Raw genomic sequence first — 17,389 nt, 5'->3', positions numbered from 1 at the left:
CAGTAAATCAGGAAAGGCACACCCTGGAGCTGAATATCAATAAAAAAATTAAGCAATTAACAAAATAAATATTATAAATCTTTTCAGCTCTGGTATTTCTCCCTTTTTAAAAAAAAAAAAAAGAACAAAAGCTGATTAAGGGCAGATAACATGACTGGTGTTTATGACACTTAGAGTATAGTGCCTTAGGTTACCTTCCAGTCGAGCTGGCAGCTTGCAATTTCCCAACCTGTCGGTGTGACCCTTAGGCAAGTTGCTCTGGGGGCTTCTGAATGAGCTGCCTAGCACTTTGAGAGCTTGACACTGTGCCCAGTACCCCTGGACCCACTGCTGGGCACGTTTTCCAGTAGCGGGGCTGTCCTTAGTCTCACAGATACAGCTTCCTAGCCTGATGGAGTGGTGGATGCCCTGGCATTAGCCTGGTAAAGAGCTGTGTTCCTCCTGGCATCCCCTTATGGGATGCCACCACCTTATGGCAGTGCCACTCTTGAAAGCCCTAAGAATTGTGGTCCAGTTCACTGTCATTTGAGGATTAATTAGCCGTTACCGCAGCCAGCTCTTGTCATTCCTCTACCCTAATTAATTTTTGTAGCTGTTTTGGCAACTACTGGAGCCATCCAGGGAACTTGCAGGGGAGAGGTGAGTGTGCCTCCTTCATGGGTTGGTAGGTTCACCTCTTTTGGCTTTGACTCTTATCAGGCCTTTCTATCTACCTAAGTGCCTGAGGTTTTGCAGTGGGTAAAAAAAAAAAAAAAGGCAAAATAAACAAAATAAATAAAATAATAAATAATTTAGAATTAAGTTATGTTTTGATTAATATTTCTTGAGGATTTGTTCTGGATGGTTTTTTTTTGATCTTTATTTTTTTTTTTAACTGAATAAATTTTCATTTTACAGCATATGCCTTGCAAAATAACTTATGTTTCCTTGCAAATGCTTATTAATATTCACATCTGTGAACACAGCACTTAGCTCCATCTTCAGACATGTTGGTTATTGCTCTAACTAGTCTTTCATTTTTCTGCTCTCTTCATAGCTAATAGCCTTTTAGATGAATATAAGTTTCACTAAGGAAACTTTCTCCTAAAGGACTCACAAATGTGTCAATCTACGAGCAACATTGCATCTGCAATGCTGTGTCGTATATGCACATATTCACACAAAAGACACTGAGAACCACTGATGCACGGGAAGATTACAGCCTAAATCCCCAACTGTCTGGGGAGGGAGGAGGAAGCCAGGCAGCAATGAGAACCGTACAGGATTCAGGAGAGTCTTTTCCATCCCTTGGTAAATCCAGGCTTGTAAAAGTCTGTGGAAGTGAGTGCAGCAGGTGAGGAAATAGTTTTACAACTGGTGTTTGGTCAGGTCGGACTGGCAACGGGAGCCGTTCTGTCACCAAAACGTGATGGGGTGAGGGAGTGGGTGTGAATATCAGCAGCTCTTAGTGGTGGTCAACAGCTGCATTTTCAGAACTGGTTATAATGGCGAATTCAGTAAGGGAATGAAAATGGATATTTTATAAGCCTTAGTTTTTACCATTAAGAATAAGGTTTCAGAAAAAGTTATCCCCGTTGCCCTGTTCTCCACTTGTGTACAGCTTAAGGCTTAGCAGCTTGGGAACTGTCTACGGGAGTACAGGTAGATTGTGTGTGGCTCAAGCAACTCACATCCAGCTAGCTGAAATGTACCTAGCCTGCTGGGAATAACATAAATGTGATTTTGTGCCTTGCTCTTCTCCACCCTAAAGCTGGTGAAGGAGGTAACTACTTGTGAGGCACTTGGATACGGTAGTGTGGGTAAACTGTTTACATACTCTAAGCAAAGTTTTGTGTGATTAGTGTTTGTAAAAGGAGCAATAGAAAATTAAAAGTACTTCCAAGATTTTAAAAAGAACCCAACCAGGAAATTCAGTAACCCCAAAATGGGGCATGATTGTCTTCTTTCACAGAACTGCATCACATAAGATACTTTAGGTAGAGAAATAACTGGCAGAAGTAATAATCTGTCGTCTTATCTTTTTGGATATACCCACAGGAAAAATGGGACTTTTGTGGGTTTTTTTTCTTGTTTTTTTGTTGTTGTTGTTTTTTTTTTCTTACAGCAGATCACAAGACTCTGGAACTTGTCTTCACCATCAAGGCTCTGGAAATCGGCATCCTCTAGAGGTCACCACCAATTCTGCTTTGGTTTTGTTTTTGTTTTTTCCAAAGCTGATGTTTTAGTCTCATTTCCTCCAGCCATCTTTTCTCTGCCATTCCCCTCATGTAGCTGCTCTGAGATAGCTAATCTAAGTGCTATCTCAGTGCATCAGTTTTCATCCCATCTCTGTACCTTTGTACAACTCGTTCCAGTTCCCCCTCAGCTGCACTCTCAGCGAACGTGTCCCCCATCAAATTTCTTTTCTCACATCTCCTCGTTCCCATTGTCCAAATGTGAGTGACCCAGTACAGGAACGGCCCTTGCAACATTTCAGTCCAACGGTGTGCTGTTAAGCTGCCCTGTCTGTACTCAGTTTGGAGTAGATGTGAGTCCAGGTCTTTGTATCTACAGGCACAGGCACCAAGCTGAAGCCACTAATGTAATTAGTTATTTCACCAAACTGTGGCTGCAAAGGGGGAATAAAGTCTTCTTTTACCAAGCAAAATTATATGAGTGACATGGAAAAAAATTGCATTATGGCTGGCTGTGAAAAGGCTAAACTGAGGGATAAAGAGCTGTGATGCTGAGCCCAGGCTTCCAGAAAGACAGTCAGCCACATAGATGCTAAATCACTGAGGGATGCTCAGTTTCCAGGTTGCTTAGGCTTGTTCCTGCCACTCTCGACTGAATTTAATAAATACCTCCCTCTCCATATTTCTTAAAGAACAAAACAAGATCTGAATAGAAGAGCCTATTATCACTCCATATGGTGAAGTGAGGCAAGATGGACAGGATCCAAAACATAGAGCAGCCGCTCTCCTTTGTTCTTCTTCCACCAGCTGCAACAAAGAAAGCGTGAGGGGAAAAAAAAAATCTGTGCAGAAAAGAAAGACTATTTGTCAGAAGACAGACAAAAGAGTTGTTAGCCAAGCTTATATTACGGCCTGGCTTTCTGATATTGAAGGGCTGGGTTTATTGGAACTCCCACTTCTCACCTGAATAACACCTACTCTGCTGCTTGGCCAAAGCAAGTTATGGCTATAGAAGAATTTCTCTCTCTCCTGCTACAAGAAGTCTTTTGATGGCAACTGGACTGCCATGTCTACCAACATCCAAGTTCAGTTTCCTAATGCTTCTTGTGTAAAGCTTTTCCCCCACATTCATCACTCTTAAGTTTCATTTCTTAATAGTAATGGGTTTTCATAGTGAGTTTTCCAAAGAAAATCTCATAAAGCCATTAAACAGTGGGAGATATTTTAATTCCCAGACAAGGTCAAAAAGAAGATATCAATCTAGAGAAGCAGTCAGTCCCAGTGGACACAGAATTTTCTTTGGGACTGTTTGTTTTTCCCTTTTCTTTTAATCAATAAGTAGAAGTTGATATCTTCCATTGCACTGATATATTGGGGGGGGGGGGGGGGGGGGAATAAGATTCTTATTGAAGAAAGTCAAATCACAGAAGCAGCCAGAAGCCAAAGAGATGTGATACTGAAAGTTAGAGATGCATCTTCTGGCTATCACCTGGCATACTGCACTCCAGCATAGAGAAGACAGAGGGCTGTGTGTGCCACCAGAAGTGACTGCTAGGCTCAGGGATACTGAAGCAGTCACCTGTTCCAGATACACAATTCACAGAATAAATGTATTACCTTACATACTCTTCAATGTCGCTGGCAATGGATATTGACCCTGTATCAACCCTGTTCTAGTGCTGTTTCCTTCGTTGTTTGTTTTGTTGTTTTGTTTTTTTTTAATTTAAGCATTAAGGAAAAAAATCACTAAAATGAGGTGAATGGAAAGGTTTCACAAATTTGACTCCTACTGAACAATAAAATCTGTCCTTTTTGGATCAAATCCCCATGCTGTTGAAGCAATGGACAACAAGCCCATGATGACAGCTTATCCTCTTATTTCAATGTGTGAAGAAAGTAGTTTTCTATCACCATTTCAGTTAATTAACTTTTTCTAAGGTGATACCCCAAAGTTTTCTAAGTTTTTGTACATAGTATTATTCCCATATTACAGATGAGTGGAGAGACAAGTCACATGCCATAAATTCTACAGAAACACATCCAACACAGCCCAGCATCATAGAATCACAGAATATCTCATCATGAGTGTACAGATTTAATTGCATGATTGGATGTAAATTAACCTCCCTAATCTCCTTACTAAGCTCCCTTAGCAGCCTCTAAGGCACGCACAATGCAATCCAGACTCATCCAGACCTATGGCGTAGCATGCAGCAATTCACTGGAGCTTTCATGTACTCACTGAGTCTTACCTGTTGAACCTTGGTTTAAAGAGGGGTAAACAAAAAGTAAATAAGCCATGAATAACATTCCCAGTGCTGCGGGAAATGCTGCCCCTTTAATGATCCAGCATCTGGAATAAATGATTGCTCACTCATAACATACACATTGCAGTTGTCATAGAAACGCACTTAGCAACAAAGAATCCTTGACCTTTTCCCCATCTGTTTTGAATCTTCACAAAGGCACATTAATTTCTATTTATTGATTTTTCCTTTTTTTTTTTTTTTTTTACCCCCAAGAGGTAAATGCCACATTTTACGTGTCTCCCAGACGCCAGCAGACGTCTTAGGTACCTTCAGGGGGAGTACTACAGAGGTGTTGCCTCTCTTACCCCTGGTCTGAGTTAGCCACTGGATATTTCCTGACAAAAAGATAACTGCAAATGAGGCTGTACAACTGGGAACTCCACCTCAACCTGTAAACTTGAAAAACAAGCTGTTTCAGTATGGGAGATGCGAGGGAAGCTCAGAGCTCTGGTTTTGGACATAACCACACAGGGTACGTACAGTCACCTTCTGTAATTAAATCACAATGTGCCCCTCAAATGGATGCAGACCATCCAGGAAACAAGATTGTATTATCAAAGGTCAATACGTATATAGCAACACCACTGAGATGAGAAGAGCCTTGCTACAAAGGGCATTGCTAAATTCCCAGAAGAAACAGAAATGGATGAAATTAATCCAGACTTTGAGTAATGGTGAAATCACTGCATGTTCTGAAGGCAGAGAGTTTTTAGATAAGGCTTGGTTGACCTAATCAGATTAGCCATCAGATTATATCCCTGGGATTTGTTTGTTTGTTTGTTTGTTTGAACAAGTATGATCCCATGTTTACCATTTAGGATAAACAGTCACAAATTAAGAAGATAAGAAAAGGGAAAGCAAATATTTTTACAAACTATTTCAGTAATTTTTGAAAGATTCTAACTTTTGTTACATTTTTTCATTTTACACCTTCTCTCAAATGGATGGTGTTTACAGTAGGATATCTTCTCCTCTCCTCTCCTCTCTCCTCTCCTCTCCTCTCCTCTCCTCTCCTCTCCTCTCCTCTCCTCTCCTCTCCTCTCCTCTCCTCTCCTCTCCTCTCCTCTCCTCTCCTCTCCTCTCCTCTCCTCTCCTCTCCTCTCCTCTCCTCTTTGTCGTCTCCTCTCCTCTCTCCACAGGAGATTAGATAGAGGAAAAGATTAAATAAAGTGCACACAGACAGGTGAAACACACACACACACACACACACACATAAACACAAACATAACCTGAATATCAGTAAAGAAAAAAAAAAAATACAACCTTGAAAAACCTAGTGATTACTGTGGAAAATCATTAAATACATCTTTTTGCCATTAAAACAGCCTTTTGAAATAATTTCACATAATACTTATCACCCATCTTTAATGTTTTCTGAACTATACCACAGAGGAGGGATTGCGAAGGAACAGCTCTCATTTGTGTAACAGCACAAAGGATGTGAAAAGGCACTGGCAGTTTTACTAAAGCTTCCAAATCAGTGGATTACTGTTGAGGGTCAATTTTTTTCCTGCAACATCACATCTTCCTAGAATCAGAATTTTTATCTGGAAATCATATACAAGGAATTGTATGGCATATTATGATTTTGAAGATCAATTACAGACCACCTCCGGGGTCATTTTTTGTCTGCACAACACAGCTGAGGTACCACTGGTGAAGAAAAATTATGCCTTAGTTGGAAAGACAAACAGCATGGTTACAAGTAACCTTCCATTTTATCTGCTTTGACTGCACTAAAAGGGGAATAAAGGAGATACATAGCTCTGAAGACTTGTAATGCGATCAAGGAACAAACAGCTGCATTTTGAGAACTGAGAAATCTTGAATTCTAAGCTTTCAGTTGTTTGTCTGCAGTTTAGCTGAAAACAGATGATACGTGTCTGAGTTTAATGATCCTCAATACCTGTCATTTAATTGTCAGTTGGAAAAACTGGTAAAGAGAATAGTCAAAGATGGCAAGACAAAGTGCAATACAAAAGAGGAGCTAGACAAACAGACACAAAGCACAAACTCAACCTGGTGCCCCTCCATCCTTTGTCAATTACCCCAAAACACCAAATACCTTTTTCTCCATCATTCACAGTGACATCAGAAATTTGGTAGGTGTAGGGAGGCGCAGGAAGGGTTGGCCAGGACGTGTTAGGTCAAAATCTTGCTTATGTGAAAACAGGAAACCCACCTTATTTATAAAGCCAAGAGTTGGTTGTTAGTATAACTGAAATCTTAAAGGTCTAACCTTGGAATCATTATTAGTCCAGATCTAACTATTACAGAAAGAGAAACCATGGTCTATACATAAATAATAATAATAATAATAATAATAATAATAATAATAATAATAATAATAATAATAATAATAAGAAGAAGAAGAAGAAGAAGAAGAAGAAGAAGAAGAAGAAGAAGAAGAAGAAGAAGAAGAAGAAGTCAGAATTTTTAGATATATACTTCTTACTTTTTTACCCTTTTTCCTGCTTTTAACTCACTTTTCTCATCTTGTTTTGGGTCCCAAGATTGGCAGTTTTTCTGTGATGGTGGTGGTTTGTTACAGTGAGTCATCAGGGTCTGGAGTCCTTTTCTGGGATAAATATAATGGTCACATAGATGGTTTCTTATTCCTCACTCTTTGGTCCACTTGGGGTCACTTTATGTTTCCTGGCCCACTTTTACAACTTTCTCTTTCTTCATTGCTTTGCGCCTCAACATTACACCTGAATTTAGTATATATGCTACCTTTTCCATATGTTGAATGTTATTCCTTTGTTCTCTTTGTTAGCACTAACAACATCTTCATCCATCTGCAGATCTGCTTTTCTTTACATATCGGCGAGTCGTTTATAGACACGGGGTGTCCAGTGCCAGCCCATCGGTGCCATACCCTGTGTCCCCACCTCTAGTTCCTAGCAAGTTAGAGTCATAAAACCATGGTGGCACCACACAAAGACAAACAAAAGTAAAACTTATTAGCCATAAACACCAGTTATAAAAAACGCAGTTTCAGCTAAACCAAGTAAAACAAAGACCCAGGCAGGTCAAGAAAAGCTCAAGGAGAGCAGGTGGGACAAGCCTCCATCCTGAGGCTGTGTGCAAGCTCAGCCCATAGCCTGCCCCTAGCAATGGCAGTGCTGTATTACAGAGCTACAGGGTTATGGGCACTCACAGTGCCCAGTCCTTTCTGCTGACTGGTTCGTGTCTCTTTATGCTCTCGGAGCTGAACCAGGCATCAGATTTACAGCAGAAAACCTTCCTTTGATAAAACTGTTAGAAACTCCTTCCGTCCCTTGCTCCCTTTTTCCTTCCTTCCTGCCTGGGGATGTGGCCCACTCCCCAGTCCAGCTCAGAATTTAAACTGGCGAACTCCACAGCGTTAGAGGCACCTGACTTACCCACCTCTCCTGAAATCTTATCTAATGTCTGGAATAAAGTTTCTGAGATTTTATTATAAATGCCAGCTGTGCTGGAGCATGCTGTACACTACAGGACGCATGCCAGTGAGGTATGTGAGGGAGGGTCCATGACTGCGGGCTATCCTTCTACGGCACCATCGCTTGAAATTTCCTGTTCCCTTTATCTGCTCCTATAGTCTATATTTGTAGGCTTTCATGAGGTGCATATGTGACAGTGTCCTAATAAGTGCAATTTACTTTTCCTGCTGAAAAACAAGTAGAGCAGGGGAAAGAATAACGCAGCTCAGTAGAGAGAGAAGTGACGGATTTTCAGAGCTGCTGATTGCTGATTTTTATACTAGCTGGTTTGTGTTCAGCATTTTTAAATGCTTGGGTTTGTGTCTAAATAAGGACATCAGAATTATGACTTAAGTTCCCATTTAAAATTCGTCATAGCTGTCTATCTACAAATCAGTACCTAGGTGTTGACTTTGGGCAGCTCTTTCTGAAGATCTCTGAACATACAATCAGAATCTCAAAAAAAGTCAGAATTGCTCATTTTGGCTAGAGCTGGCATCAGGTCTAGTTCCTTTTCTTAATACAGGCCAGAATCCTCTGAAAAAGTTAATTTCCCAAAGGGTCCTGAAAGAGTCTATAAACAAGGTATTTTGTAAACCTGAGCCTTTGCTAGAGATTTATGAGCTATTTTTCTTAGAAATATTAATAAAAACCCAAGAACAAACAAAAATATTTTTCATCTATGAGTCCCATAGACATTCCTGAATTTCAGAAAAAAAAAACATCATTATGGAAATATTTCATCTAAACTGTGAAATACTCATTTTGGGAAATTTTTCTGGTATGTTATGATGCCCAGTGTCATGTAATGTCGTGTCAATGAGTTCAAGTCCATTCTCCAAATGTTGTTTATGTGCCCAGGATAGTGCCTGGTATCCTGAGAGACACAGAAAGGATGCGAAGAACAACCATCTCAGGCTGTGCTGGTGGAGGAACACCACCGGTCACTCCCAGCACTGCTCAGACACCACATCACTCCACCTGAACAGGGCCAGAAGAAAAATTTTAGGCACTGGAAAAACAGAAAAACTTAAGTTTCCATGGAGATAAGGCTTCTCTAAATTTAAATATCTGCTATTCGTGAAAGTTCAGTGTCAAGACTTCTGTGCAACTAGCATGTATCAGCTTGCCCAACTTTTCATCAGAAGGGGTTTGAGCTGACTTTTCCAAGTCAAGTTCCTCCATGGAGCTTGGACCAGCCCTCTGCCCAGACAACTAAATGAGCCCACATGGATTTTTCCCATTCTTCAGTTGTACTGCACTTTTAATCTTGCTGGTATTTAAGCTGATGACATGAAAGACAGCTACAGCAATTGCAGATACTTCTGTTTATAGGGATTTAATAGAAACGCTCACCATAAAATTCACTGAGCAGCATCTTGCTGTGGAACAGTTATATTTTAGACATCATTAAACTTGACGAAAATCACAGCACACATCCTCACATAAACCTTCAGTAAACTTCAAATGCAGAGGCAAATTCCTCTCCAGGATGGGTGGAGCATCACAGTTCAGTTTCAGAAAGGCCATCCCACAGTTAATAAAGCCATTCAGCCTGAAAGACATATAGTTTTTTCCAGAAGTGTGTCTCCTCCATGATTTTTCTTCTGTCAAAAAGGAGGGAGGGAAATACTACTGAGAAATAAAGCCTCTTAGTTGCTGAGAGGTTGATGACCCAGTGGGCTATGGGACACAGGGGGGTTCTCCCACCCCAGCCCCAGAGAGCTGGAATGTCCTTGTCCCCCATCCCCAGACAACTGCTGACACCTGGACCCTTGATCCCCTGAGACTCGTGGTCCTGCACCAGGGTATATACTCAAACCTCTTATCCTGCTGCTGGCTAGTCCAGCCTGACGTTGGCTAGTGTCACACACGCATCGTCTGGGAGCGTGCCTGTACAAAACACAGTCAGAAATAGCATGTGGAAAGGCCAGAGGACAAGCACAGGTGAAGGCTGCTGGTCAGTCGCCTGTCTGCACTTGACTGGCCCCTTTTATCCCCTTTTCCTTTCATTTTCCCATGCTTTTTTCCTCCCAATCTCCCTTGAACTTCTGTTTCTCCCCTACACACCCCATCAGTATATCATGCCCGTAATCCTCTTAAAACCTGTCACCACAAATTTTACTCAGTCCCCAAATTCTATTCTCTGCACACTCTATAATAGGTCCTATGCCCTTGTAGGCAGTACAAGGGCAACACAGGGTCCTGGACACCTTAGTCTAAAAGAGTTTTGGGGAGAACTTATTTGGTCATCTCCCTTTGGTGGGGTTCAGAGGAAGGACAATAGGTGAATCCTTCTCCTTTGATGGCCTCAGGAGTATGCAGTTCAGTGTCCTCCATTTTCACTGATTAATGAGACTTCTTGGGTTCCTTCACCTGACCCTCTGCAGATCTCTGTTTACCATCATTTGCCTTTAGTCAAAAATAAAAAAAAAAATAAAAAAAAATAATCCTTCCCACTGCAAATAATAGGTGGAAAGTGTGCGGTGGAAAGAGAATTACTTGCAGCATGGGCATCCTCTGTGCGCAGACGAAAGGCCAGCCTAGTCCTCTGACGGGAATGAGTCACATCTACTGTTACTGCCCCCCCAGGCGCTATTTAACTGTTCAACCTCACAGCCCCGTGGTCCAGCACTCCAGATGGGCTCAGCAGAGCCACATTGGAACAAAGGTCTTTGTTCCCTTCATCAAGGTTTGGTCGGGACTTGAATAAGGAAAGGTAATTTATTCATTTGAAATCGCAGCATCAAATAATTGGATTTAAAATGCTTGCCGTAATCCTCAGGGCATGAAACATGGGCCTTGGAAGAACGGTCCTAGAGCTCTAGTGTGTTTCTAAGGGCTGGTGAGGGCTTAGGGGAAGTAGTATCTGCTATAGATGGAGAAACAGTCAAGCTTTCAGGCACACAAGTTCTTCTTTTGGTCTGAAAGAGAAGCAGCAACTGTCAGTGCCAAATTCAGGTTGAGAGCAATTGTTATGAGTAGAACTTGATATGGTAATTAGTTAAATCATCCGAGAAAAGATGCTGCTGGTATCTGTAAAGCAAAAATAAGCGTACACAGGGAAAAAGGTGGTGAGGCAATTATCTCCTATGGGGAGAGTAGAGCCAGGTGATTTATCACCTCTGGGAAAGGCAGGAGGTGGCAAGAGGAGGGAGGAGGAAACTGAAACACACGTTAAGCCAGCATCTCTCCTCAGTCCAGGATTTTCAGTTTCCAGGGCAATTTTGAATTCCAATTCACAGACTTAATTTTTGAAGGATTTTGGGTGGGGTTTCTGGAGGGAGTGGTGTGTAGAGTAGCTTTCCCTTGAGATTCAGGACTGAGGGGCCAGAGCTAGAATGATTATTCAGTGAGAAATCCCCTCTTCCTGATAACTTGATGTTTCTGTCCCTTATTGATTATCCTTAGAAGCCTGTGCTGGTGCATAATACTTGTCTACTTCTGCACACACAGTTTCCAGGAGAACACGTTTTGCATGGGAGGATGTACATTGCATTCAAGTATTATCTAAGTGTCATACACGTAAAACAAGTTTTGAAGGCTGTATCATTAATACAGCTTATCAGGGATGGCTGTGAAAATATGTTTGCCAACTTTACTTCCACTCTTTAAGAACAGCCCAGCTTCATCCAGAGCGTGTGACGACTGGTGAATTGGCTTTTGGTGAAGAGCTTTGAGAAGCTGGAGAATGCTTCGTAAAGGCTACGGCAACCCAGGAAAATACATGGAAAATCATTGTATATAAGCACAATGGAGCAGAGAATAGACTGTTGTTGATACTAAGAAATGATTTCTACTATCTATGTATATTATATGCAAACACATATAGTTGTACATGCAATTTTGTTACGCTACTGACTGCCATCAAGTGGCTCCTAAAGGTAAAACACAATCAAGCCTCAGCCTAACTGCAAGCACTTTTTCCTGCCCCAAGAGGTGAGGTGCTAAGTATCTCGATCAAGTAAAACTGGATACAGCTAGTGGTACCACTGTCCAGGGCAAAAAGCCACAGGGGTGGAGTCCCCCTGCCTGCTTAAAAACACGGAGGGAAGATCATTGGTTTCCAAAATATGTATTTGTGACCCGCTCTGTCATTTGGACTACACTTCTTCTTACTTACACTTCCAGCTATTACTGGAGTGACAGTCCCTATGTTGGAACTCTCATGCTAGAAACACCTCTCCTGACCAAATACAGCAACATATGATAAAATAAACCCAATGACATTATAGTCCATCTTCTTAGGGACACTCAGTCTAACTCATGCAAGAGGGAAACAGCTTTGCGATGTCCTTCCCACCCTCCAGATCACAGCTGTACCCCGACCTGTGTTACGGGCCATGAAAATCAAAACAAAAGCATGGAAGAAGATCAGCATGACTGGTTTTCCGTCTTGTAGTACTTTGAAAAGTACAAGCTCACTATAAAACTGCTTTAGTAGATGTGGAAAAGTGAGAACAGATTTATAAATTTGAAACTTTAAAACAACAGGGTTTTACGAAAGACCTAGAAAACCACAAGGTTTGAAGTTCCCCGGAGTTTTTGTAGGCTCTCTTTTTCCTTCATCGTGCAAGAAAATAGAAAATACATTGGTCATAATTTTGATTTCACCTTATCAACTCCACTGACTGTTAGAATTACACCTGTTGACACTAGTACAAAAGGATATCCTGACAGATCCAAGCAAACTCAGACTTATTAAAAGCAATAAATAATTGTTATGATCCCAGAGAAGCAACATTTACTACTCTATTTGTTTTGTGTATGACTTCAGAGATTAGGGGACCCTGCTACTTAATTGCTCAGAGGGACACTAATCTTGTAAAGCTCTTTTCCTAGCAGAAGCTATCAAATAGAAGCAGGACTCCTTAATAAAATTATAGTTGTTAAATTTTCCATTTTGCTGAGAAGTTACTAAGCCCAGAAACAGTCCCCCAAAAACAGTCTTAGAAGAATAATCAGGCTGCAGTATCAAGATCTGAAAAATTTATACAGGCTAGAACTGAGGGTTTAGTTCACCGTCTTTTCTGTATGTTCAGAGTTGTGGTCAACAGTTCCATGACCAAGTGGTGAGCAGTGACAAGTGGTGTTCCTCAGGGGTTGGTAGCGGGACTGATGCTGTTTAACATCTTTGTTGGTGACATGGATGCTGGGATCAAGCGCACCGAGGTGTGTGTAGCAGTCAACACACTGGAGGGGAGGGATGCCATCCAGAAGAACCTGGACAGGCTTGAGAAGTGGGCCTGTGCAAACCTCATGAAGTTCAACAAGGCCAAGTGCAAGGTCCTGCACGTGGGCCGCAGCAATCTCAAACACAAATCCAGGCTGGGCGGTCAATGGATTGAGAGCAGCCCTGAGGAGAAGGACTTGGGGGGGCTGGTTTATGTGAAACTCAACACAAGCCAGCAATGTGCACTCACAGCCCAGAAGGCCAACCATTTCCTGGACTGCATCAAAAGAAGTGTGGCCAGCAGGTCAAAAGGAGGTGATTCTGCCCCTCTACTCTGCTCTCATCAGACCACATGTGAAATATTGCACCAGCTCTGGAGCCCTCAACATAAGAAGGACATGGATGTGTTGAAGCAGGTCTAGAGGAGGGCCACAAAGATGATCAGAGGGCTGGAGCACCTCTGCTATGAAGACAGGCTGAGAGAATTGGGGTTGTTCAGCCTGGAGAAGGCTACAGGGAGACCTTTTAGCAGCTTTCCAGTATCTGAAGGGGGCCTACAAGAAGGCTGGAGAGGGACTTTTTACAAGGACATGTAGTGATAGGATGAGGGGTAATGTCTTTAAACTGGAAGAGAGGAGATTTAGATTAGATATGAGGAAGACATTTTTTGACTATGAAGGTGGTGAGGGCACTGGAACAGGTTGCCTAGGGAAGTTCTGGATGCCCCATCCCTGGGGGTGTTCAAGGCCAGGTTGGACGGGGCTTTGAGCAACTTGGTCTGTTGGAAAGTGTCCCTGAGCATGGCAGGGGGCTTAGAACTCATTGATCTTTAAGGTCCCTTCCAACACAAACCATTCTATGATTCTGTGATTCTGTGTTTATATTATCAGGTCACACATACTTTTTCTTTCCCACAAACTAAATTTTCACACCAAGCAGCAGTCATAGCAGGGAAAATTACTTCTCAACCTTAGCCATCCTGGGAAGGAGCAGGAAGATGCTCTGAAGATGGCACCAGAGGGAGAGCTAGCCATGGGGCATGCTTTAACCAGGTAGCAGGGCTCAGAAATGTGGTTCCTGAAATCTCTTTTGCACATGTGATATTTTTCAGACACAACGTGTACAATTTCTGATACCACAGTTACTTGCCCACTGGCGCTTCAGCTTCTCTTGGAGAAAAGCTGAGTAACTATGAGTTTTCAGTAAAACAGTGGTAAGACTGTGGTTTGTCTGTGTAAAAAGGAAATATTTAAAAAATAGTTCTCCCTGAGTTTGTTCTCAGACATGGCTGTATATATGTGGCCTGGAAAATGTGATGCTGAATAAATTTTGGGCAAGTCATAGGTTGCTAGAAACGTGGTGTTGTAATATGTACAGGCATACATATCACACCCTTGACTCCAAGACTGGCCATTCGCAGATCACTAAAGAATAACAGGACCAGTGTTTATGATACAACCCTCAAATACTCTCCATCTGCCTCCAGTTGAATGGCAGTAAAGGTCGCTTTAACTGCTGGGGAATCTATTTGTGCTGTTCATGATGACAACAGAAATGAAAGAAGGTAGCTCCTTGATCAGGTTGTGGGTTGCGTTTTGCAGGGAAATTTCTTTGATACTACACTATTTGTGTAGTATCCAGAACTGGTGCTGTTGGTGCTACCACATTGTATGGGATACATCAGTTAGAGACACCTGCCCAGGCTCTGCTCAGGTCAACGCAGATCACACCACCTTTGATCCGTCCGTCAAACCTAGACCAAACCAAACCATCTGACTGCTTGACCAAATGGGATTTGCTATCGAAAATGGGGCTCCTGGAGGCCCCTCATTATTAATAATTATAGCATAATAAAAAGCACACAGCTAATTGCTGATCCTCTGCAATAACCTGTTAGATTAATAGGAACAGTTCTTTCTTCTCAGGAGAGTAGGCTCACTTTCACATTACAAAAATAATTAAAATGTAATCAAGTACTGAGAAGTCACCCAGGAGGTCTGTGCATAATGGCCCACACACACGTTTTGCCTTTTGTGCCAAAGCAGCTCACAAAGGACCAGATCTGTTCTGCCGTCAAGTCCCGATTCCCACATTGCACATGAAAAAGGAGCAGACTGACCCCGAGAGGACAGCTCTGCACTGTCACAAGGGGTCTAGCCCTACTTCTGGCCCTCCAGCTGTGGCAGTCCCCAGTCACACCCCATCAGATAAACAGAAAAATCTTCCCCTGTTAAGCTGTACCCTGTAACTGCACATCACTACATTTCGCTTTCTGATTTGGAGGTCAGGAAGGGGCTGCAGCAGGAGGGTGTTTGTCTGCCCGTGTTTCTGATGGTAAATACTGGTACTTCTTACTCAGGAAGCCCAAGCATGGAAGGGACAGAGAGGACACCTCCCTCGTCCAGCAGAGGAGCCCTGGGGATGTCATCTGGGTCCCAAAAAGGAAAACTCATCCCACTGAGCCCAGTGGCATGCTGCTCTGAAGGCAATCACAGGAACTTGCACCTTCTCTGAGCACGTCTCTCCCCCTCCTGAGCCACTTCAGCACTACCTTCTGATTCAGTGCAGTTGCTAAAGATGCTTTCCCAGCATCTAAAATAAAGCAGAAAGATTGCTGCAGCTCCAGCTAAAGCAACGCAAACCCGGAGCTCTAGACTCACTAACCAATAAATCTTCTTGTGGCTTTTTTTTTTTTTAATTACTTTTTTAATCTCAAAAGCAATTTGCAGAGGGAAGATCAGAGGAAAATTTCCACTCACACACACTTACTTCCCTCTCTCTAACCAATTTGCAGCTTCTTTTCACTCCAGAGTGAAAACGTACTGCAATTCTCATCTTTTCTCTTCTCCGCACCTGTGCATGAAGTCAAGACTCCCCTGCAATCGCCACAACGTATTCATGTGGTTTCATACTAGAATTCTTCATTGTCTTAAGCACAAGGCATTAAACACTTATTCACATACTGGTCTTCATATGGAAAAAAAAAAAAAAAGAAAACAGAATGCATATCTAAAAATTAATGATGGTCATTGCAATTAGAAAGAGAAAAGAAACTTCACACCCCTCACTTTGGATATTCCATTCTGATTTGGGGACAGAGGAAAATACTATAAGTATATTAACTCACTAAAAGACCAAAGTACCCATGTTGAATTTCACAGATTTTCAAGAAAAAATAAGGAACCATTACTTTATCCTATGTGACTTTTCATATTCTACAGACCACTGTATGCGTCTTCCACGTGTTATCCTGACCACATCCCTCGGTTGGAGCGAGGCATTTCAGACCCTGATAGTCTAAACTACTGCATATCACTGACAGAAAAAAAAAAAAAAAAAAAAGAAAAAGATAATACTAATGCCCAAGGCCCAGAGACCTGTTCAGGATGTGAGCCATACCATAATGAAAAAAAAATAAAAAAAAATAAAATTGAAAGAACTCATACTCCACCCACACCCCTGCTCCCCAAGTTTGATCTCAAAATACAGTCATCCCCAGAAAAAAAAGCCTAGGGAAAACCTCTTTCCAGACCATCTTCTATATTTGCTGTTGGGACTCTCAGTTATATCTGGCTGCTTTGCTTTTGTGTTTTTACAGATCCTTTTTCTCTGACATGTTTAAATTGTATTGATGCTATGCATTCAGCATCTCTCTTTCCAAGGTAGCACATAGTCTTCACTCAGTCAGGCATCTTGTCCCCAGTGTAACTTGTGCCAAGGAATTATTTTCAAAGAGCATGAACGTGACTGCTGGGTCAGGCAAAAGGGGCTAAAGAGTGGCCACTGGTGCAAGAATCCCATTTTAATGCCATTAGGTATTTCTTACCAGGCAGCACTCTGAGCACGCCATTGATTCTGGCTTGAGTCAACACACAATTTTTTTTCCCTTCACACAGATGGGAATTAATATACCTGGGGAAGCTCCTTCAGAAGTCTCCATGTGAAGAATGCAAATCCCATGTATCTGAGATTATCAGTGGGGTCTAAAGAGTAGACATAGAGGATGGAAGAGGCAGTGGTGTACCTGAATACTTTAAAAAGAATTCACGCCTACTTGATTTCAATTGCACAAACATGATATCTGATTTTCACCTTTTACATCTGGAGTAAAACGGTTGTGCCATACTTCTGTAAAATGAATAGAACAAGAATAGTGGACAATATGGTTATTCTCCTGTAATGTTTTTTGACGTGGATAATGTGCTTAGTTTCAGATCTAATTTTTTTTTTTTTTTTAATTACTGTCTGGTTGGTGATTATTTACATAAG

The sequence above is a fragment of the Vanellus vanellus genome, assembly GCF_965231255.1.
Source record: "Vanellus vanellus genome assembly, chromosome: Z".
NCBI lineage: Eukaryota > Metazoa > Chordata > Aves > Charadriiformes > Charadriidae > Vanellus > Vanellus vanellus.
The sequence above is the reverse complement of the archived record's forward strand: the minus strand, read 5'-3'. Positions refer to the sequence as shown.